The sequence below is a fragment of the Stegastes partitus genome, unplaced genomic scaffold (assembly GCF_000690725.1).
Source record: "Stegastes partitus isolate 25-593 unplaced genomic scaffold, Stegastes_partitus-1.0.2 Scaffold1312, whole genome shotgun sequence".
NCBI classification, from domain to species: domain Eukaryota; kingdom Metazoa; phylum Chordata; class Actinopteri; family Pomacentridae; genus Stegastes; species Stegastes partitus.
The window spans coordinates 147499-170107 of record NW_007579043.1 but is presented as its reverse complement, the minus strand read 5'-3'; the positions used below and the strand labels follow the sequence as shown (position 1 = coordinate 170107).

Genomic DNA, 22609 nt, shown 5'->3' with positions numbered 1-22609 from the left:
TATAGTTGCATAAATATCTTTAGAGGGACGCTAATTTCACATTCCACGCTCACCACGTTGTAATTTCACCTCCTCATTCTAAGATAAAAAGATGCTCGGTTGGTGACGTTAGGTCATCAACATCATAAATCAGCGAGTTATCCACTTATTTGCAGGACCAAGCACAGACAGTCATTTTGTGCCTAATTATTGGGTTTTAATGGGATATTACCTAACTTAGACTCTTGATTTCGTATGGCGTGACTTGCAGACAAAAACAAAACTTTTACCTTAAAATACAGGGCGAGACAGTCTCTAAACTGATGTGACATCTTTCAGAGTGGCTGCCAGGCAAAATCTGAGAACGCCGAAGGCTTTAATGCTGAGCTCTGGGATCATATGATCAAGTCGGCTACAGTCACTCCATAAAACTCTCTAGTACTCAAGAGCTGCACTAGTCAGCTTATCACTTTTATTTTAAGAATGCTATGACCCTGGAATGAAGGAGGTGACCTCGCCATCAAAAATAAGTCACAGTAACCAGGTGAAAAGTGTAGATGGAAAAGCAGTGTTTCTTGCACAGTACTGGGTATAAAACTTTGATCTGTGTTTAGAAACTTTCCAACTCTGATTGAATTGAATTATAGATGAAGGAACTTCATAAAGACAGACTGTGGAGGATCTTGTGGTCTCACTATCCCCAAAGATTGATCTGGTCAGCTGTGATCATATAAGCAGGCTTTGAGAATGATCTTGAACCAACCCTCCTCCTCCTCCTCCTTTCAGAGGCTGGACAATCTCCAGCATTCTGGCCCTTCTCGTCCACCACTGGGCTTTTTCACACAGAAAATAAAGACTTACTGTTGCATCATGGCTTTTTTCAGATCCCACGGTTAAATTCCTCAACCGATGAGGGAGGAAACCTATCCTTAGAAAACCCCAACAAAAGCAAACTCACATAACCCCTCGCAGCCTAAGCATCCTGGGAAAAGGCCGGCAGCCCACTGCCCCCAACACATCACCACCACCACCACCATTCAGCAGCTGTTTAGGATGTGATCTAAGATTAAAAAAAAGGAACAACACTTTCATTCTACCCATGTGTTTGGGTGTTTGGTTATCAGAAAAACGCTGTAAACCACACTGACGGTGGCTGGGTGTTGTCTGAGATATGAAACTATAGCGTTGATGGTTGTGTTTGAATGGGGTCGAGATAATGAAGTGGAGCTTTTTGTATAAAAATTTTATCACAGCACCACTGCCTGTGTGACTACATAATCTCACCCTTTACACATTCACTTTAGAGCTATAGACCCAAGTGGATTGGTTAAAGGCTATTTTCTTTGTGATACTCTTTGATATGCCTATAGATTTTATGGATTCCCGTTCATCTCATCTTCTGCAGGCAATGGGAAGAAAAAGGTTCTTTTTTTCTCCCTCAAACGCTGCTCAAAGTAGCATGAACTGAATAGTTTCTTTTTTTTCTTCTGTTTTTCATCAGAGTGGATCTAAGACACTGTTGACACACATTGCATCAGCAACTGACACATTTGTGCTCATTTGATTGACACATTATTTTGGTGCTTGACGCTAATATTGGTATTGCTGGCTGCAATATTAGCTTTATCTATACATGAATTCCCCATAGATTGGATAAGTTAAAACTGTAAGGAAATCATTGTACAATTCTCCAATAATGATAATAATAATCACAAAATCCTGGACTGATCAGCCAAAACAGCTTGAACAGCTTAAACAGAGTTGCATCAGTCAGTTTGCAAGTAATGCCAATATTGTATCAAGCCATCAAGGGATCTTTTCAGAATGACAGCGTTTGAAAGAGATGCGAACAGCAATATCGAGCCTTGGTTTCTCTTATCTTTCCCAAGGGATCTTGTCTGTGCCTCCAAATGGAGCCCGGCATACAGTATCTGGACCCGCTCTGCCTTGTAATTAGATCCTTGCTGCTTTGCATGTAAACTGCGGTCCAGAGGAACTGTGATCTCTCTGCCCTCTCCCTGACTGATGGTGCTACATTTGTCACGGAATCAGGAAGCCTCGCTTGTGAGACTTGGTCTTCAAAGTCATGTTCCCAGCCCTTTGCCACTGGTCAGACTGCAGACGTGTGGGCGCAGTTTGGCTCACATCTGCTTTCTTGCAGTTATTAAAAAGTTTTTTATTTGACATTTATTTCTCACATTGATATCGTCCCATGTGCAAACCAGTGAGAATAATCAGTTCCTTAAACACAGCGATGTGACCTGACTTGGTTGAGATCAATCGAGACAATCAATCAGCCTCTTAAGATTCACACCAAGCATTTAGGCATTTTTCTTTGTCAGTAACCTCTGGTAGATTTTGTACTGTGTTGTTATTTGAATCGGCACAAAAAAACCTTAGCATTTTTGTACCAACAAATGTCAGCTGAAGATAACAGAAAATTAAATTGGAAATTTTGTGATATGATTTCAGTAAATTGTAACCTGATTTAATCAGCACAAAGGCTGCGACCTTTGGACAGAAACGGCAGGTTGTTTTCCCTGTTTTCAGTTTTTGTGCTATGCTCAGCAGTTCTAACCTTGTATTTGACTGAAGAGAGTTGCATCACTTTTCTTTTGAAAGAGAAACAAACAGATTTTAAACTTCTCTAATGCAGGATCGCAAATAAATATGGATCCCAAAATGTCAAACTGTAGCTTTAAGGGAATTTGTTTTCTTCGCTGAACCTTTTTTCAATTATAGGAAATATTTTTTGTGTTAAATCTTAAAGACTCTTATTTATTTATTTGTTTGTTTGTTTGTTTGCTACAATACATGAAAGAAATTTCCAGTCAACACCATGGCTGAGCATTTCCACTGTGAAACAGAAGTGTGCTGGTGATGGTCACAAAAACACTGATTCAGACCGCAAAGGGTTTCATTCTTCACAAGTGAAGTATGCATCAAACGACTGAATTACTCCAGTGTTACAACTTGCCATGATGTTGCTTAGAGTAGTTTTCCGGTGTTTAAGCTGAGGAGAGCTGGTGTGCTCAAGCTGCAGTGAGAGGCAGTGACTTCATAGATCTGCACATTCTAAAGGAAACAACAGTGTAGAGCTGCATCAAAGCCATTTTAAGGCAGGAGGATTATTTATATAAGAAAAAAACCTAAATCTGTCATTTTTATACACAGACTTGAGTTTTTTTATGAGTTTATTTAATGACCGGAGAAGGACTTTAACTTTAAATTAATCAGCAGCTTAGGAGTGTTTTGTACCAGACCATGTCTGGCACTAGAAGTTTATTTGCCTATATTAATTACTTTTGAAAAATTTAATAACTAAAACTGCTCACTAAATATGCCAGAACCTCAAAGAGTGCACTAAGTGGTAATTTCCTTCGCTGCGCAGCTATCCAAAGGCTTTAGGTATCCAAGCCGAAGTAACAATTGGGATAAAACTGAAAATAAAAAATGAGCTGGAGAGAATTAGCAGCTGACTTTGTGGCACTCTTGAGGTAGATAACGAGTAGCCCATTCCAAAGTAGAATATGTAGCCCAAATTAGATGTGCTCAATTAATCTTATGCCTCATTTGTGTGTCGTTTTAGTGAATGCTGGATGCGTGTATACGTGTCTTTCATGGGAATGAAATGGTAAAATGAGTCTCTCATTACAAAGAATTAAAAGTTTGAAGTTTCATTACTCATCAAGGTGAATCAACCTGAAAGGATCTAAACAGATTTCCCTCCCAGTGTGAGCTTCTTCTGTAATAGCTTGAAGTCGTTCACAGCCTCCCTCGGCATATGAAATTTTGATGTAATATTCAGATAATGTTTTCATGCATTTTCTCACCGTCCTCTTTTTGAAGTGCGCTATTGCCTCAGTTTCTTGCAGTGACAGTTTGAAATATCCTCTAGTGTGTTGAGATACTTTTATTCTTGAATTAGGGTAGTGTTTTTATGTTTACAGAAATGTAGGCGCCATTCTCCATCTCTCACACTGAACTCCACTGACAAGGGAGATGCTAATAATTAATGACATTTTTGAAATCTCTTTCAAGATGCTCTAGGAAACTGCACAGGGAGAAAAAGTAAGAAAAATAAAATGGCTCGGAGCATGCGGCAAAAAAACAGAAAATCTGCCAGAGAATCAAATGGGAGTTTTTCAGCAAGAGAATCAGATGGTGGTGTTTTCTCTCTTTTCTAGGCCCTCCAAAAACATCTCTGTGACCTATTTTGGTTTCCAACTCATAAAGACACACCAGGATGAAGAGCTTTGAATTAATAAAGAAAGACGGTAATATGGAGATTAAGCCTAAGTGTAATTTAAAGAATTTACTTTACTCATAAGAAGCAAAAACAGACAAATGCACCTGTTTACTGGTGATGTTAGAGCTGATACCGTTACTGGTAACGTCTACATACTGGCTGTAAATTTCCATTAAACAGTTACCTTCAATATATTTATGTATATGTTCAATGCCAAATACTGTATAGTTACGCAAAATTTATGAAGGCCGTAGATAATACATGCAGCAAGCATTTAATTTAGTTGAAAACAGTCCGGCTATTAAAGTCATTTAAATCCTGGAGGGTGTAATGAAGTAGAGTCGGGCAGGCACTGGAGAGCGATACAGCCTGGAGGACAGAGGAGCGATGAAACAGATGGAGGGAGAAGCAGATGAACGGGAACAGCACTGATAGGAAGACAGATGGGGGCCTGAGAAGTAAGGGGCAGTTTGGTACTCAGTGGGTGCCCCCATAATCCCGGTGTCCTTTGCTGCAATTACAGCGTATACACTCACAGAGACATGCAAAGCTGTGGCCTTTGTTCTCTAAAGAAGAGGCCTGTTTCATAATAGATTTCGCAGGACATGGCTCCTGCCAGCCGGAGTATATTGAATTTCAGCGGCAACAGCAGCTCCTGTAGTACGGCTATTCAATACTGCAGTGGAATGGAGCAGAGCGTGGCCCATTTTATTGGCTTCTGTGCTCTGTCAGGACTGTGCATTTTGTTTTACCTCTATGAGATGACATGTTTATGTTGCGCTTCTGTTTAGGGCACTATAGTGTGCATACTGTATATGTATGTATGTATGTATGCTCGGCTGGGGGAGCAGCCTCGGTGGAAATGCTCCACTTTGACGAGTTGCTCCAAAATGTAGGTTGGCGGGAACAGTCATGTCACGGTGAGAAAAATATTTAAGCGATTTAGGAATATCTGACAGCACCATGTCTAAGTATAATTGAAAATAAATTTTTCATGGTCTCTGGTGTAGATTAAAAAAAAAAGATTTTTCCACAGACTCATCATGTTTTAATTAGTCTGTAGCAGTGAGTGATTCAAATTTATTTTCGTCCATATGCGAAAAGCTAATTCTGTAATGACCATACAAGAGTCATAAATTACAGGTCAGACACTCGCTTTGTGGTTGGTCAAAGCACAGCACACTACAAAGCCTCATGTCACAACTAAGTGCCTTTTTTTTTTTTTTTTTCTACATTTACTTATTAATGCCATCATGGAAGCGAGAGCAGGTTAATTAAAGCTTTGACATCTGTGGCTTCTGTCGAGGCATCTCAAAATCAGCGTTCTTCTTATAAGATTACATTTAAGGCAGACGGCGCTGAAATATTTCAACAATACCCATAGCAAATCCTAATAAATGATCTATGCAATCATCATTACTACACACAGATCAAATAGGAGTGCATAATTGCAGATGTAATTGTGATTAGGATCATAACGTATTACATAATGAATCATTTTAGCAATATGTCTTTGTTAATTATTTATCCTAATATGTTACTTAGTTACTGTCAAATGGAAACTGCTGATGGCTCTACCGCTTTAAAGTTGTTACTGCTGTTCTCTGTATCTATTCTTCAGTGGTTCCCTGCTTCTCTGATTTTAAGCTTATTATTGAGCAGATTTTTAGTTAAATTTTAACGTATTATATACAGATGAGTGACAAATTAAAGAACAACACAACAATACGACGTGCTGCCACAACAGCTTCAGTGCACCTTTGCATTGACTCTGCAAATCTCTCACATTCCACTGAATCCTATTATTGCAAAGATATTCTCCTTATTTGATGTTTTGGTGATTGTGGTGGAGGCGGCTGTGGTGACGCTGAAGGCCGCAGCATGTGACTCACATTGCTGTCATAGTCACCAAACCATTCAGTGAATCCTCATGCCCTGCGGATGGTTTCATCATAGGATAAAGGTGATCAGTCAGAAAATCTGTATTGATTTGCACCCATCCCTCTAAGGGAACAGGTGGACCCAAATCATGCCAACGAAGCCGTAACAGAACCACCAGATCTCTTCACTGCGGGGGTCAAAGGTTCAGGTTTTTCCTTTAATCTATCACCCGTGTGTAAGTATGAATAGGGAAATGTGAAAGAACACTCTGTGAAGCGATCATTAAGATGACTTTGTTTAATGTCTGCTTCTGTAATGTGCATAATCACAGCTGGAAGCTCCTGTGTGTCGGTGTGTGTTTTTCCAGGAGACACTAGATGGCACTATGGATATATAATCCCTGGGAAATGTTATTGCCTCTCTCACCCGCGCTCCTGCACTTCCACACACGAAATACAAACATAGTTTTGTTGTGTCATGCAAACGGGGTGATTAGAAAACATTTTGAAATGTTTTGTGGAAATGAATTTTGATTCTTTAACTAAGCGTGTGTTTGTAATCATGTGGGGGATGCACATGCTTTTGTCTTGAATCCAGCACCTGATTTCTGCTTACTTTTAATCTCAAATCCTGAACGGCAGCACAGTGTTTAGTTCTGCCTGCTCAGTTCTTGTTTGTTTAGTTCATATCAGGTGCTAGTACATGCACTATAGAACCCTTAAACTATTTTTTAAATGCTCGACTGCAGCTATGCCAAGAAGAGCTGAGGGAATTTTCAGAAATACATTTCTGTGCCCTTTTATGCATTCTGCATGGTATTACCAAAGGGAAGGTTGTGTGTGTGTTTTTGTGCTATGTGTTCAAACCATTGCAGTGACAAAAATCAGTGTGTGTGTGGTGCTTATGTACTCCCAATCCCTTTAAACAGAGTGTTCCTAAGCTAAAGGCTCTGTCTCATAAACGTGTATTTTGTGTCATGCTCTTAATCTGTTCTCTGTTTGGGATTAGCCTTCTCGTCCACAGAGGGGTTGCTCTCTCGTCTCTCTCTTCCTTTCCACATAATACCTTGTTTCCTCTCCATGCATCTGCCTCCCCTTCCTCCTGTTTTCCCCTCTTCTTATGCATATAAATCTAATTTTCATTCCTAGTGCTCTCCTCATTCAATGCCCCCTCATTTCTCTTTTTCCCTCCTGCTCTTTCCTCCCTTTTCCCATATGATTCTTCCTCAGTAACAATCGATGGAATTGAGCAGGCCCTGGCTTGATGCAGCTGTAATTATCATAAGCATCAATATGTCCAAAAATGGGACATGCACAAATTGTTAAATGCAATGATTAATGCGTGCTGGAATATGATACGCTACGTTATGATTGTATGCTTCCACCAAGCAGTCAAGCTGCATTTTACATTCATGCCTGTCCAAACTCATATATGTGGTGATAGAACACAAAGTTGTGATCATGACAATAAACGATGCTACTGTAAAGAAGCTACTTCAGTTTAGCAACACAGAAGATCTGTACAATCAACGCCGTTTCAAAGTGGGCACAAAAGGTGTTCCTAAAATAATAAATATATTTAGAATATTTTTCAGACACTACACATTGACACGTAGTCAGCTGTTAACTTGTTCACAGCATTTTAATGAGGATCTGATAGCTACCATAACCATCGTCAAGCATGTTTAGGTCAAATCTCGTCAAAAGTATTTCGTATGCCAAAGTGTTTGGAATGTTGGAAGCTTTGACACCACAAATTTTCTATAAACACTCTCAGAAATATCATGCAATGGGATGATGGACTTCCTCAACCAAAGCACTATGTGTGTGCAACAAACATTGATGGAACAACTTCAGCAATGTGAGAAATTTCTCTCAGAAGCGGTCATTGTCTCGCCAAAACCAAATCTTTTCCCAAGTCGCTGTTCTCTTTGCAGACTGCATCAGGTTGTCCTCCAGGATTTCCTTTGCTGCATTCTTCTTACCCACCACCATGCCTCACTGTGGAGATGGTGTGCTCGTCATGATGCACAGTGTTTGGTCTCCACTATAGAGTGTTGTCTAATGGCCAGAAAGCTCAATTTTGGTCTTATCAGATCGAAGAACCCTCTTTCAGTTGACTTCGTTGTCTTCCATGGGCCTTCTGGTGACCTTCAGTTAAGATTTAATAAGATCTTTTTTTTTCCACAATGGCCTTCTCTTCTCTCCCATGAAGCTTTGATTGGTAAAGAACAGGCATCAGTTGTTGTTTGCATCAAAGTCTCTCCCATCTCAGATGCTGACGTTTGCAAATCCTTCAGGGGAGTCATCTGTGTTTTAGTGGCCTCCCACACTTGTCTCTTTCTTGCACGCTTGCTCAGTTTTTGAGGATGGCCTTCTCTCTGCATATTTATGTATGTGCCGTATTTCATTCATTTCTTAATGGTGGATTTAACTGTACTCCAAAGAATATCCAGTGACTTCGAAATGTTCTGGACTTATTCGCTGGCTTATGCTTTTCAGTGACCTTTCACAGAGTTGTTTGGAATGTTCTTTTGTCTGTGTGGTGTAGTTATAGCCAGGAGTACTGATTCACCAGTGACTGGACCTTCTAGATACAGGTGTCTTGAGACACATTCACAGCACTCAAATGATCCAGCATTCTACTAATTCCAATTGGCTGCGCCTGTGTTGAATAAGGTGAGTGGCTTTAAAGGGGACTAAATACTTATGCAATCACTTATTTTACATTTTATATATTTGATTATTTGGCTTTACTTTGTAGAAAATCTCTTTGCATTTTGACATGAAAAAGTATTTTTGTAAATTCTTGTCAAAAAAGCTTAAATTTATATGGACTGTGATTGAAAAGCAAGAAAAGGGCAAAACTTCAGAGTAGGCACTGTATGTATTTCATTATTCCAGCTGTGCAGTATACGTGGGGTGTGTACCACAATGTAATACTGTTAAGAAGTGATAACTGACCATATGCAAACTAGGATGATGAATAGTTTTTTTTATTGTATAGTATGCATTATTGTTGAGGACTGACACCAACACAGACTTTAGTCTACATAGAATTGTGTTCATAGTGAATAAGGGAGTTCTTCAGATGTAACCTGGGAGATGTTTCTGATTAGTGAACAGAGTAGAAGGAGCATATCAGTGAAATGCTGTTGTGCATTTAAATAGAAGGAATGGCAACATTGTCCTCTATTACATGAATAGAGATTACTGCCAAAAATAAGGTACTAAATTATCACATATGTGGTCCATAATTTGTGATTGACCTGCTGTTTTTCTGCTGGATATCCATCCTGCACTTGCCAAAGATGTTGGGATTTGCCTCTCAATGACCTTTTCTCAAGCAGAGCTAACAGATCAATCACAGAAGAAGCTCTAGTAGCTTTAAACAAGCACACTGTTCAACTCCGATGTTTATCCACACTAATTAGAACACTTCATTGTCAAGAGAGTTGCCTGGCAGTGCGTGTATGTCTGCTTCTGCATATGTGTGCAGTCCCACAACAAGGCCACTAGAAGTGACACGATAACACAACGACAGCTTATCCAGTCTCTCCAGAAAGACGAAAATCTGCCACCATTAACTCACAACAAGAAACTACACTGAGAGTAGTAACAGAGAGGCTTCATGGTTAAGTGATTTATAAAGGTGGCTATTAGAAGACTGCTTGAGGCACTTACGCTCTTTAAGGTGTCGTGGAGTTAAGTTGCCAGCCCAGCGACATTTTAAAGATGAGCGAATAGGGAGCAGTCTTAGAGAAGAAGTATGGCATGGCAATTTCTCCACCTTTAACAAGGAACGAAAATAGTACCAGCTGGAGGAGCATCGATAGGGCTGATTTTAATGAAAAAGGAGAAATGAAAATAGATTAAATGATGACAGATGAATTTCAAGTCTTGTTTACTGATATTCAACAGATTTTCAAATTTTAAATAATTCACATTTACCGCATCACTCACAAAGTACTGTGTTACCTGAATGCTTTTAGAATTCACATCATTCCCCAGCTGGTGTGGGACAGATCAATACTTGTGATCATGAACAAATCTCTCCCAAATTCAGATGCTAGAGCAGATTAGACTGTGTGATCCAATCAGTCTGTCTTTGAAATAGAGCTGGTCATGGTCACAAATAGCAATTACGCCCTTCTAGGAGATAGGGAAATGGATTAATCTTTATCTCAGCTAACCCTAATAAGGGTTATTGTATATATTCATAGTCATATCAGCTATTATTTTACAATTTTAAGCAAAGTATTGAAATTATGTTTTTGAGCATGTCTATTTTTAAGCTGTTTTGTTTGTCAAATTAGTAAGTGTGGGAGTCAATGTAGTACTCTTGATTATAGTAACTTAAGCCTGGCCCTCACTAAATTTTGCTGTCCCCATTCAAAGCTAGCCGTATGATAGAGCCGTGATTCTGCCTTTGGGTGGCAGTGGAACTTCAGCTTCGGGTTTGTCCAGCTATTAGAAGTGTGGAATTGCTTGTCAATCTGTCTTCGTTCAGGCTAATCTCTGGGATTCCTGGGACCAGCTGTTTAGATTTTATGCAAACAAAGACCAACCGTTAGTAGGTAATAGTAAGTTTCGTGTTTACAACAGTGGCTGTGCTTTAAAAGACAGCATCTTGTGAGACCAACCTTACAAGGTTTTAATGTATGTTTATATTATTTCCTGTGAAAAACAGCAAAATTATCTTTTTAATGCAGAGTGTGATACCTTACCTTGACTCTCCGAAAGTATAATTATGTCAAACCTTGTATTAGGTGTGTAAAGTGAAGAAGGAAAAGAACTGAGGTAGAGTATAATGCAAAGAATAGAATATAAATGTAAATGAGAAAATGAAAATTCTGTATGTGTTAATGGAAATCTATTGTTCCGTGTCATTAGAAATATGTAATTATAGAATATACTGATCTATTGTAATGAAGCTAACAGCGTGTCTCAGATAAGTGTCTTGTGTTTTCATTCTAATGTGTAATCTGTTTTTTTCTTTCTGGTCTGTGTCCAAAATAATCAATAAAACCAATCAAGCAGTCAAGTAACCAATCAACAACCAGACCTTTATGTTTAAAGCATGGCTTTACTCGGTTTTAGAGGAAAATACCTTGTTGAACCAGCATTTTAAAAATCTCACATCACTAAATGTGCGTGGTTGTGAGAAATAACATCTTTAGGAAGCCGCCTCTCGAAGGTAGGCCAGGATCTTAGCTATTCTAGGTGTAAATGTGTAACCACATGGCCTCTGTTCACAAGGTTTTGGAAATGTGACTCCTTGTGATGCTGGTTGCATACTGTTGGGGGGGCATAAAGGGGATGGCATGCTCCGACATTAGCTCATGGGACCAGGTCCATTGAGTAAAGCTGGCTATTTTGATATGTATTTGCATTGCTGGGTTGATAATGGGAAATTACATGCAAACCTGCACATTCATGACAGCTCAGACTGGGCGTCTCACAAGGTCGTACTTCCAGTGTTACCAAATAACATCTTGTGTGGCCTGCCCATTTTTTTGTGAGTGGCTCAGTAGGGGAGCAGCCATACCTGCCAATGAGAGCCGTCCCAGTTCCCTGATATTACATCGAGGTCTTCCTAGGAATGAGAACCTGTTTCCAGGTGTGAAGTTCCAGCTTGACCCAGTCCTGGTTTAGCGGAATCCCACAGATGTCTGCCAACAATGACAGACTGACCCAGCCCTTTTGTGAGACTGATTCCTACAGTAGGGTTGGTCCTCAGGTCCTCAGGCTTGAAGGCTGAACAGGACCTGGGCTCCCTGGAAGTGAGGAATCAGGCCTGGTCCCAGGGCAGCCATCTGAAGGCTTTCATGAGATTGACCCTAATCCTGGGTGTGGAGACCCAGCTCGACATGGGCCTTGTTCTCAGAGATCCCGCAGGGGTCTTCTCGGAATGACAGACTGTCTTTGCCCTTCTGTGAAACTAGATTTCTACAGATACAGTGTTGGGGCGTCAATCCTCAGGCATTGAGATCGAAGAGGAACTGCACCTGGTGATCCCTGGAGGTGGAGAACCAGGCCTGGTCACAGAGGAGCCATCTTCAGGTCTCAATTGGAACGAAAGCTGATCCTCAGGCATGGAGACCCAACTATACCTGGGCCTTGTTCCTAGAGATAAGACTGAAGTCTCCCTGAGAATTATATATGACCCCATCCTCTATTGAAAGCAGTTTTCCATGGATACAGGGTTAGAGAATCTATTCAAAAGCAGATTAAGATTCTGATATTCAGACACATACCAAACAGATAAGATAGCTGTTGAGAAAAACGAATACGTGATATATTCATAACTTCGGTATATCTTACACTTAAATACCTGACCGTATTGGATCACATCCTAGGTAAACAGATTGTCAATCTATTTAGAAAAACGTGCCCATGTACCTGCAACTATAATTTCTACAGGGCTCTGCCCCACATCTTTGGTACTGTCCATTTTTTATTTTATTTTCAGTTTTTTTGACAGGAGATACTTTCATTGGATGTTACACAGAGAAGAATGTATCTGTGTCTGTATATAGTACTAGACTGTGCATTTATGTGCATACATTCACAACATGCTTGTGCAAATAGGTGTGGACTTGGAGTGTGAGTAACTACCACTTCAAAAGTGCCGTAGTTGTAGCTTTAGCCTTTTTGAAAAGGTCCTTTGATAATGGATGTAAGATCTCCTGCTTGGGGTGTTTGGCTACTCTCCTCGTGTTGCTATGAAGGACAGTCCATTTATTCATGTCCGTTCCCAGAGCCCCAGCAGCCCAGCTCCCCAACACTCCCTCAAAGAACATGGAACAAAGGCCATATTCTGTCACAAGAGAGTTGAGGAGAGAGAAAAAGTCTGTGTGCATGTGTGTGACTGAGGGTACATTAAACTTGAAGTGAGAGAATCTTTGTGCATGCATTCAGCTGGTTAGCCCTCGTGTCTGTGAACCTTTGTGTCCATTTTTGTGTGTGTGGGTGTGTGTGGGTGTGTGTGTGTGTGTGTGTCTGTCATGAACATATGTGACATCCCCTGACTCAAGGGGAATACCCACCAGATATTATGCCACACTGTTCTCTGTAAAATGCTGCTGTGCACAAAGGGCCTGTTTCATGCTCGGCTCTTTAGAAGCTTATACATCAAAAATGTGACTGGGTGGGTAGTGGTTTGCATTGTGACAGATTCGCTTGGGGCTTTTTGTCCTTGGTTTGACTCATGGGATCTAGGTACTGTTGTGACTTGTGAGTTTCATGTTTCTGGTTTCACTCATATCATAGTGTTAATTCCCACATTATGAAGAGATAGCATATGTGTGAAGTCATTGCAGGTCATTTTACTATCACTTTTGACTGCTGCATGGCCCAAAGGGAAGATTTACTTTGCACCTCAGACCTGACGCTCTCGCTGAAACAGTAGTTAGCCTCATCCCACTGAGTAGATATACTGGCATACTCCAAGGCCACTTTGAAGCTTTTAAAAGAAAAGGAGAGAGAGAAAAAAACTGCTTCAAGTGTTGCAGCAGTCCTAAGAACATTAACCTCTCAATACAGAAGCAACAGGAATGCATATTTTACTAAATGCTGTATGTGAAAAGGTTTTAAAGAACATTCCATCTCGATGATTTCCATCCTTCTGAGACTATTGCAGGTTGGGCGTCAAAGCAAAAGTCCAACCTTGACTGAAGTCATTGCAAAACCTGTCATCCTTTTTCACATGAAGTTATAGGAAATGCCTGGCACACTGTCTTTTGGCTTTGTAGCTCCACACAAGTCTACAATGGCATTCAGCTTTTCAAAATTGAAAAACCTGAGCTCCAGAGATTCCGAAAGTTCTTGAATATTATTTGGTCACCTGGCTTTCTGTGCTGCAAAGCTTGTTGATAGGGAAGACAACATAGTTTAGCAATCCCCATTCTACTGCCCATGCAACTGTTGATGTCACAAGTTGAATAAAATACAGTTACTTCAGCTATTAGTGATTAATGACAGCAAACATCTTTTTTTCAGAAGCTACGTAGCTGAAACAAACTTTCATATTATTGTTCTACATCAAAAAGTGGACTAAAGGGATGTAGTTCCATTTTTGGAATTTGTAGTTGGGACTAATAATCTGAAACATCTAAATTAAATGCATGATGATCAATTTATGAAATCCTATGTTGGACTACAAATTAATTCTTGCACTGGAGGCATCTTCAGTCTGACCTTTATAGACATTGATGTGAAAGCATAAATTCAGTTTATAACCCTGCAGAATCAGCCTCACTTCACCACATTATCCCAAAAAGTTGAATACTGTTAATGGCAACAACTAGCTCTAAAGCTAGAGGTTAAATGCTGCTGGTGGCCTCTTAAGAGATTCATTAATGTTCTGTAATCTCAGAATATAAAATAGTCTTACATACATTTGTATTGAAATGAGGAATTCTGTTTAAGTCAGATTTGATCCCTGTGTAACTCTGTATAACTTCATACCACTCTGCTGCCAGTTTCAGCTGCACTTCTGTTAACACATTTAAAGAAATGGAACTTATTTGAAAATGACGTGTCCCTACAATTTCTGCCCATTATAAAGATCGTATTATACAACCACTTTCTCATTTCTCAGTCCATTGACTGATTATCCTCTTTTTTTCCCCTTTCTTAAAATTGAATTTTAATACAGTCTTTAAAATCCAGCACACCAGAATCGTCTGTGTCTGTGCCATGGCGAAACTGAAAGTTTTTTTTTCTGAAGTCATAAAATGAAACCTAAAACCACGACTCATTGCAGCTAATTACTGGACTTAGCAGAGGAGTTGAGGTAGCATTCACAATTTAGATCGAATTCCCCAAAGCATTGTGAAATGTATCATTGTCTGTGCATGCATGTACGCTTCAGCAAACGTGTTCCTTCTTTTTCTTTCTGTGCCAGGGATTAGCTGCACCCTTTTCAGAACCCCATCACATCTCCTTTTCTGCCTACATGTTCACACTACTTGGCCTTCCTGTCTCCATGTACCACAAGGCTCCATGCTTCATTCTGGCCCTTCGCAGGCTGCGTGCCCATGGATAAATGGAAAAAATTACTCTGAAAAGAGCCTATGAAAGCACAGCTCCAAAAAGCAAGTCATGTGTAGTCCTCTACTTGGCATTGTTTGACAGTACGGCTCCTTCTCATCTTTATCTCTTCTTTTTTTTTTCTTTGCTTGCCTCTCTTACATTGTTTTTCTTTCCACCGAGTAATGTAAATGCATGCCACTTGTGGCTCTGTTTCACACTTACCCGTTTCGCTGGAGGTTGAAATAAGTCGTTTGAATAGCTGTCATGTTCCGGAGGAAGTGCAGAAAATGTTCACATCAGTCCCTCTGCTCCAGCAGCTGACTGTAAGTTGAGGGATTTTTCAAGGACACACAGAACAGCATTCATATTCATGCATGGTGATCAAATGTAAACGATTACCCAAAGGATTATGGCAGCAGCAACATTTCCTCTCACTCCCAGATTTTAGGCCCCGTTTTTAAAATATTTTTTCTACTGGTTATGCTGGACCACAGTTTGAACATCAAAGCCAGAGTGACAGAGGTTTTGGTTTAGTAATGCAACAATACATCAGACACACACACATAAATATACATGTACAATTTCAGTGAAATGTACATGCAAATTGTAGCAACATTTATTTTACGGTTTGCAATGGCACATAATGATGGAAATGCACTGTAGTGGGCCTTTAATGATCGATACAATGGCTGAGGACAAGCTGATGGTGCATTATTTACTGATGTGTCTTCATTCGATGAGCCTGTCTTCATCTCCTCCTCCTCCTCTGTCGTGAAACAGTCAATGCCTAACTCTGCTCCAGCAACAAATCAATGACAGTCTGCCTGATCAAAGAGTGGGACACATGCCTGAAACAACATCAGTCTACGTATAAAATATTTAGATAGCGCAGAGGAAGACAGTCGAGCTAGAACAGAGCAAAAGCGGGAGCTGCAGGAAGCACTGCAGGAAGAGCATTGAGGGAGAGGAACAAGATGACTCCCACTCAGCAGCTGATGTGGACTTGTATATGCTGTTGAAATAGGTTTCTTTCGCTATGTTTTTCCCCTGTTGCTTTTGAGCATGTTCCCATCTTCTAGTACTCCTCCTCAGCTCTCTCACCAATGTTAAATATCTGACCATCTACGTAACTCTGCTTGGCCCAAATATGACTCATGCTCAGTGTCTGGCATGGTGGTGGCTCGCTAATCCAAGTGCCCCCCCCCCCCAAAAAAAAAAAAAATCCCTTTTTGATCAAGTACTGAGCTATTTTTTAAAATAGCACACTCACTTTTTTTTTTTTTGAAAATGACAAACTACTAATTTATTTTGTTGCACAAAGTCTGGTTTGCCGTTTGCACATCAAAAAAAGGCAGGCTTTTAGATAGTCTTTGCAAATAAGAAGCTTATTAATAATGTAGAAGAACTGAGCCAGTGTTAGTATGTTGCATTCAGGCTATGCTTTCATCTGTGATGAGATACTGTTCACTAGAACTGTTTGCTCTCATGCTTAGGAAATAAACAATAAATCATTTCAAAGCCTATGCTGCATTTACATTAAATTAATATTGCATTGTAGAAAAATGATGACTTCAAAGTCTTAACCCTGAATATTATCTGTTTTGGTCGATTTGGTGACGCCCTCATTTTTGTAACACAGTTGAGTTTCTTTAGAAGAGGACAAACTTGGCTACAACTCTGAACAAACCAACATGGGTAAACCATAAACAAAAGAACAGGGCCAGTTAAGCAGAAGTTGAAATTCAGCCACTGGCACATCTTTGGAGAAAGATCCTATTTTTATAAAGCGTCTCACAAGGCTCTTGCTCAGTTCCAACTTAATGGTTATCTGACACAGCTGTAGAGGAAGAACTGCCAGAGGCACAAAGATGCCTATTCAGCTGGGTTACCTGCTAAATAAAACATCAGCTAACCCAGCAAGATCATCTGCCAAAAACTGATTCAGATACCAGGTTGTAACCACTACTACTACTTATGCCATTTAGAATTACATCCAACATGCTTGAAAGACAGAATGGGGTGGCTGAGATGAGAAGCAGATTTTTTTTTCAAATCACAGCATCAGAAGCTGTGGTGGTAGTAATAGTCATATAGCATATTTATGTAAAAGTAAGTAATCAGCCACTGCCAACAGATACAGCTTAGTATGCTGCCTATTGGCAAGTCCTGTAACCTGAGAAAGTCTGATCCAGCACAGATATTTTCCATGGCTTTTGGGTTTTAGCTTAGCCACAGAAACAACTTGGTTAGCCTTAGGGAGAGTTTAGGATAAAACCTTTATCACTGTAATAATGATAATAAACACATGGTTGTCAAATGCTTATGGATATAAGAAGCATTCACATTTGCTGTTAAACAAAAAAACATAACCAAAAGTAAAAAAAACAGGGTGAAGCTTATGGAACAATCATGTTTAGAAGTAATACTAACTGCCAGTTTCAAATTGTAACCAAATAGTGACCTCCAACCCATCTGTCTACCCAGAGCTCCTCGCTTTGTGGACCTTTCATATCCCTTCAGTCTCTTCTTTACTCCTGCTACAGTTGCTACCATCACTAGAGGACACTGTGCAAAGCTGCCTTTGCAAATGACAAATGACCTTTGGAGTCCTTTTTTTGAGGGGGGGCAGCACAGTCTTGTATTTCTCTGCACTTCTTTTTCAAGACTGGGGCAACCCACTGCAGTCAATGTGAAACAATACATAATTTAGCAGTTACTCATCATTAAACAGTTATAGCTATTAAAAGAAACACCAAATGATATATCTTAATATGACAATCTTAAATAAATGAATGCAATAGTATTCCAAAAAGATATTTTTGTGCATGAGACGGTATCACAGTAACAATCAGCCTAATTTGATAAATATTTCTTTAAACTGAAGCTTCATTCAAAGGCTGATGAATGAAAATGTGCTTCGCAATAATGATGATGTTCCCGGGAGACTTTCAGCAGGGAGAGAGAAACAGCTGCTTGGTAGACAGCTATTGTTGCCGTCTTGTTTGTGTGAAGCACAGAAATAGGCAAAATATGCACATTCTGCAGCGAGACAAACACAACGGTGTTTGTGCAGCCTGATTATGCTTCTGTTTGCTCCAAGGAAGTCCTCCCTCTGACGGACATTTTCTGATAAGTGGTTACATATATTTATATCTCATGGTCAAAAATGTAATATAACAGAGCAGCTTTATGTTTTATGTAGTCATGTGTAGTGTTCCAACAGACCCTGTTATCTGTGTTTACTGTGTTTGAGAGGCTCATGCTGGAATGATTTAGGATTTTTTTATAGCCAATTTAGCATTAAAGCTGCTTTTACGGAACATAAATATTCAAATGCTATTGCTTTAAAAAAAAAAAAAAAAAGAAGTATCAAGTAATGTATTTTCATATGGCAATCCTAAAGATTAACAATTTGAATTAATACTTCTTTACGTTGCTATTTAAACAAGATATTTTGTGCATTAAGCAGTATCGGTTAAAATTAGACTTTCATTCAAAAGCTGATGAATGAAAATGTGCTCCACAATAATGATGCCCCAGTGAGAGTTTCAACAGGGAAGCTGAAATGTCGAATAGAGTGTAATGGGACAGGGGAGCTTTATGCTTTCAGAATGTGTTACAAGTGCCCCTGCAGTTACGTGAAGTATTCCAGCAGACCCTGTGATCTGTGTACACTGTGTTTGAGAGGCTGACGCTGGAATGATTCATGATTTTTAGAGTCAATTTAGCATTAAAGTTGCTCTCCCAACTGACTTCTCAAGGTCACACTGCTCTTACGCAGTATAACAATTTTCTCATTAGTATTTAAAATGTGCGTACCCAAAACTAAACTGGGAATAGTTTTCCCACCAAATTCTCATCAAGGCTGTCATTTCGCATCAGAAACCATATGTCATAGTTGTTGGCTTCGTCAGGGCACTCTGCTGCTCATATGATGAAGACCAGCTCAGCAGCATTATAGGCTATTAGTGTAGGAACCAGGGTGAAGATGACTCTGCCATGAAAGGGCTAATGCAGCATTTGCAGCGTAGGTGCATTCAGTAACGCTAACACATTGTGACTGGCTGATTGACTTTGAGCCAACTCTGTAAAGTTGGAGGTTCTTAGTTAAAAGGCAAGACCTGTCCTCTGCAGTACAGATGCTACAGAGAGCCTTCGAGCTGATAATTAAATGTGCATCCTACTGAGGAAAAAAGTCGACAGTCATTAATGTGAGAGGTTCAGCCTTGTTGAGCACTCTGCAGAGGGACTGAGACCCAGCCATAGATGGCATCCCAGTAGAGGAGAGGTTGGTTATAAGCCACAAGTTCCCGCTGTAGTCCAGGTTTATTAAATCACTAAGTCCCTCTTTCGCAATGCTAAACTTGTAATATAACGCAATACAGATGTCAAACCGAAGGTGCCAAGAGTGATTGCTACGGTGCCACTTTTCAGAAGTGCCCAAGATTCAATGCTTACTATCAGCAGTGGATATTAGCTACTGCTGCTTTAAGCATGTCCAGAATACCTTTTCCCACATCTCTAATTAACATATATGGGGTTCCAAAGGAAATTAGGCTCTGTAGGCTTGTAATTTACTCTGTGAAGGTCACTCATCAATGGTGAATGAGTAGCCAAGAGTCAAATTTCACAACGTTGCATCATGTAAACAGGCTGATAAATTCAGTCACCATTGCTCATGTTAATTATTTATTAGAGACCATTGTCGGCATCTAGACAAGACAGGAGGGAAAGTCACGTACCTTAGCTTTCTACTGCTTCTTAGATTTCACCTTTTGTCTCTCAGTTAACATTCTCAGTGATTTAAAACCTACCCAGTTTTAGTGTTAATCTAGTTGAGCCAGCTCAACTACACAGACTGATTCCAGATTCTCACTGGAGGTATTAATGTTGTCTGCAAATGGTATGTTATTGTCTTTAATCCAAGATTAAGAAAAGATGGTGAAAATGGTGTTGTAAAACAGGAAAGGAAATGCAGGAAATGACCTCACATAACACAGTCCTCTGTGAATTAATGAAAACATATTACGCTGTACGCTTAAAGTGCTGATCATGTCTTTTGAAAGCAATGCACATTACAGGAACGCTGAAACACAAGCATAGTTTATGGACCTGCTACTGATTGCCTCATGCAGGGGAAAATGCTGATGGTTAACATACACTGTTTGTGTCTCGCTGTGAATGAGGTAATTCTAGGAAACGTGGCAGGGATGTGTGGCTAATGTTTGCTGTGATGTAGCTGATGGTAACCATGCATCCACAGCTTATATCTGCAGTTAATACTGGAAGTGGCAACCAATGTCCTCTATCATAAAACAGTCACCCCTAAGGCTTAAAGTTTTGTTTCCCAAAAACTTTGTCCCAAACATTTCCTAGCTGTACTGTTTTGATGTGGTGTCACCAAAAACACAGATGCTGCAAATTAGTTTCTTGTGATTTGAGTAACACCAGCTTAATGTCAACCATATTTTAAGTTGATCGTGGACTGAAAAAAAAAAACGTAATTCAAGTGCTTATCTTGAGCAATATTGACACTATCACCGACTCTTGCTCTGCTCTGTTCCATCAAAGTCTTGGCAGTTAATTTACTCTCTTTATTTGAAAAATGCAAGATGCCCCACAGTAGCATCAGCAATAGCCTTTGCACCGGCAGGATAATTGAATATAGTGAACTAGTCATCACTCTTGTCCTTTCTGTTTTATTTGAGCCAAACTGTGTCAGCGGTGTTCAAAACTCATTAGCCTGTGTACATTGCACTACTGACATTTATCTGTGCCTGATACTCCCTTTTGGCATATTAATAGTTGATTTGTGATGGCCTAGAAAACGGAGTCATTTTAATTTGATCAAGATAGATAGGGTGTCGGTAGAATACTTAATGGTATTTGTCAAGTGTTAAGTAGGTTTGTGACCACAAAGCGGTCACCTCCAGCCATAGACCAGGAAAAAGAATATGGCAAGGCATTGTAATGGACAGCTAATGTCAAGGTGCAGTTTTGTGTTTTTTGCTGCCGCAGTGGAAGGCTGTATTTATAATAACAATAATAATAATAATAAACTCTATTTATAGAGCACTTTTCAAAACAAATGTGACAAAGTGCTTTCCAATAAAATGAATTAAAAATTAAAATACAATGAGCACACAGAATCATTGATGAAAGTAGAAAGCACACAAACAAAGCAGGAAGCTAAAAAAACATAAAACTTAAATAAAATCAGGAAAAGCTCTCAGATAAAAATGTGTTTTAAGAAGTGACTTACAAGAGAGCACAGAATTACTGGACCTGATTTCCGCGGGCAGGTATTTGTACTGGGTGGCTCCCAGTAGCCACCTGCAGGAATCTGTGGTTGACAACACTGGACAAGAAAGTAGTGCTCAAGTGGCTACTCTTTAGTAAACTACATATGAATATCTATCAAACACTGAGGATGATAAATACAACTAAGTGTTGATAATACTGATTGTGTTTATTGACTAGTCGCTGCAAATTGAGCTAAACTTGTCTGTGCTTAGGCTTTTAATGCTTTCATATTGAACTTTACAGATATTCCTAACTTGAACTTGAAAATGTTGACATGAAAAACAAACTCCTGAAATTTAATGACAATGTCTTTTTGCCAAACTTGTTTGTGGTCCAAAAAGCCTGTCATTCACATCAAAGGCTTGTTGCAGCTCAACACATGTTCCTCACACAAGGTTAGCTTTATTCTCTCACGATAATCACCATCTGATGTGGAGGGAAAAAAACAAGGAAAAAAAAAAAACAACACCTATTTGCTGGCACCAATTTAGAGTTTTACTTTTGAAGCAGTGTCTTTGCCAGACTGCTATTGAAGTTGGAGAATTCCAAGTATAACCTGTGGGCAAATGACAGAAAACAGCAAACAAGGTGACAAAAGCGAGGTATTTTCATTGTCTCAATTACTGTATTGTATATCATATTGTATCTGATCTTTTAGCTAAATGAATCCCTTCACTTTATGTCTCATGCTTGGCTCCTAATTATCCCAATCATCCGTTTTTGTCTGATAGATTTTTCTCAGCAGCGACAGTGACTACATGAGCTGTGACATCTGAGTTCTAAGAGGCTGCTCTCATCAAAGCAGAATCACTGTCTGTCTCTTACCAGAGCATATTTTGGACCTGCAAGGGATGGACAGAATTCCTGAGTTATTTTTATTCATGGGTTGGTTTTCATTCTCTGGGTGTCCTCCTGATTATCTTCCTTTTCCTACTCCCACAGGAAGAGGAACGGTGGGCTGATACTGTAATTTTTGTCAGCAGCAGTTGAAAATTCAAGTGAAAGAGGAAGAGGAAAGCAAGTGGAAAAAGGTAGAGGTGAGTAAGTGAGGAAGCTATGTTGTTCTGCTGTTCGCATGCTGATGACCAACCCGATCCGAAATTTTCCATGTTTTCCCTTAAAGAGGTACCTCTTTGGCGTCACAAGCCCCATTATGGTACAC

At 39.7% G+C, this 22609-nt stretch overlaps 1 pseudogene; it reads left to right on the top strand.

The window, feature by feature from the left end:
* LOC103369632 (probable E3 ubiquitin-protein ligase MID2 pseudogene) overlaps nt 1-22609 on the top strand; it is a 75910-nt pseudogene that overhangs the window by 9316 nt on the left and 43985 nt on the right.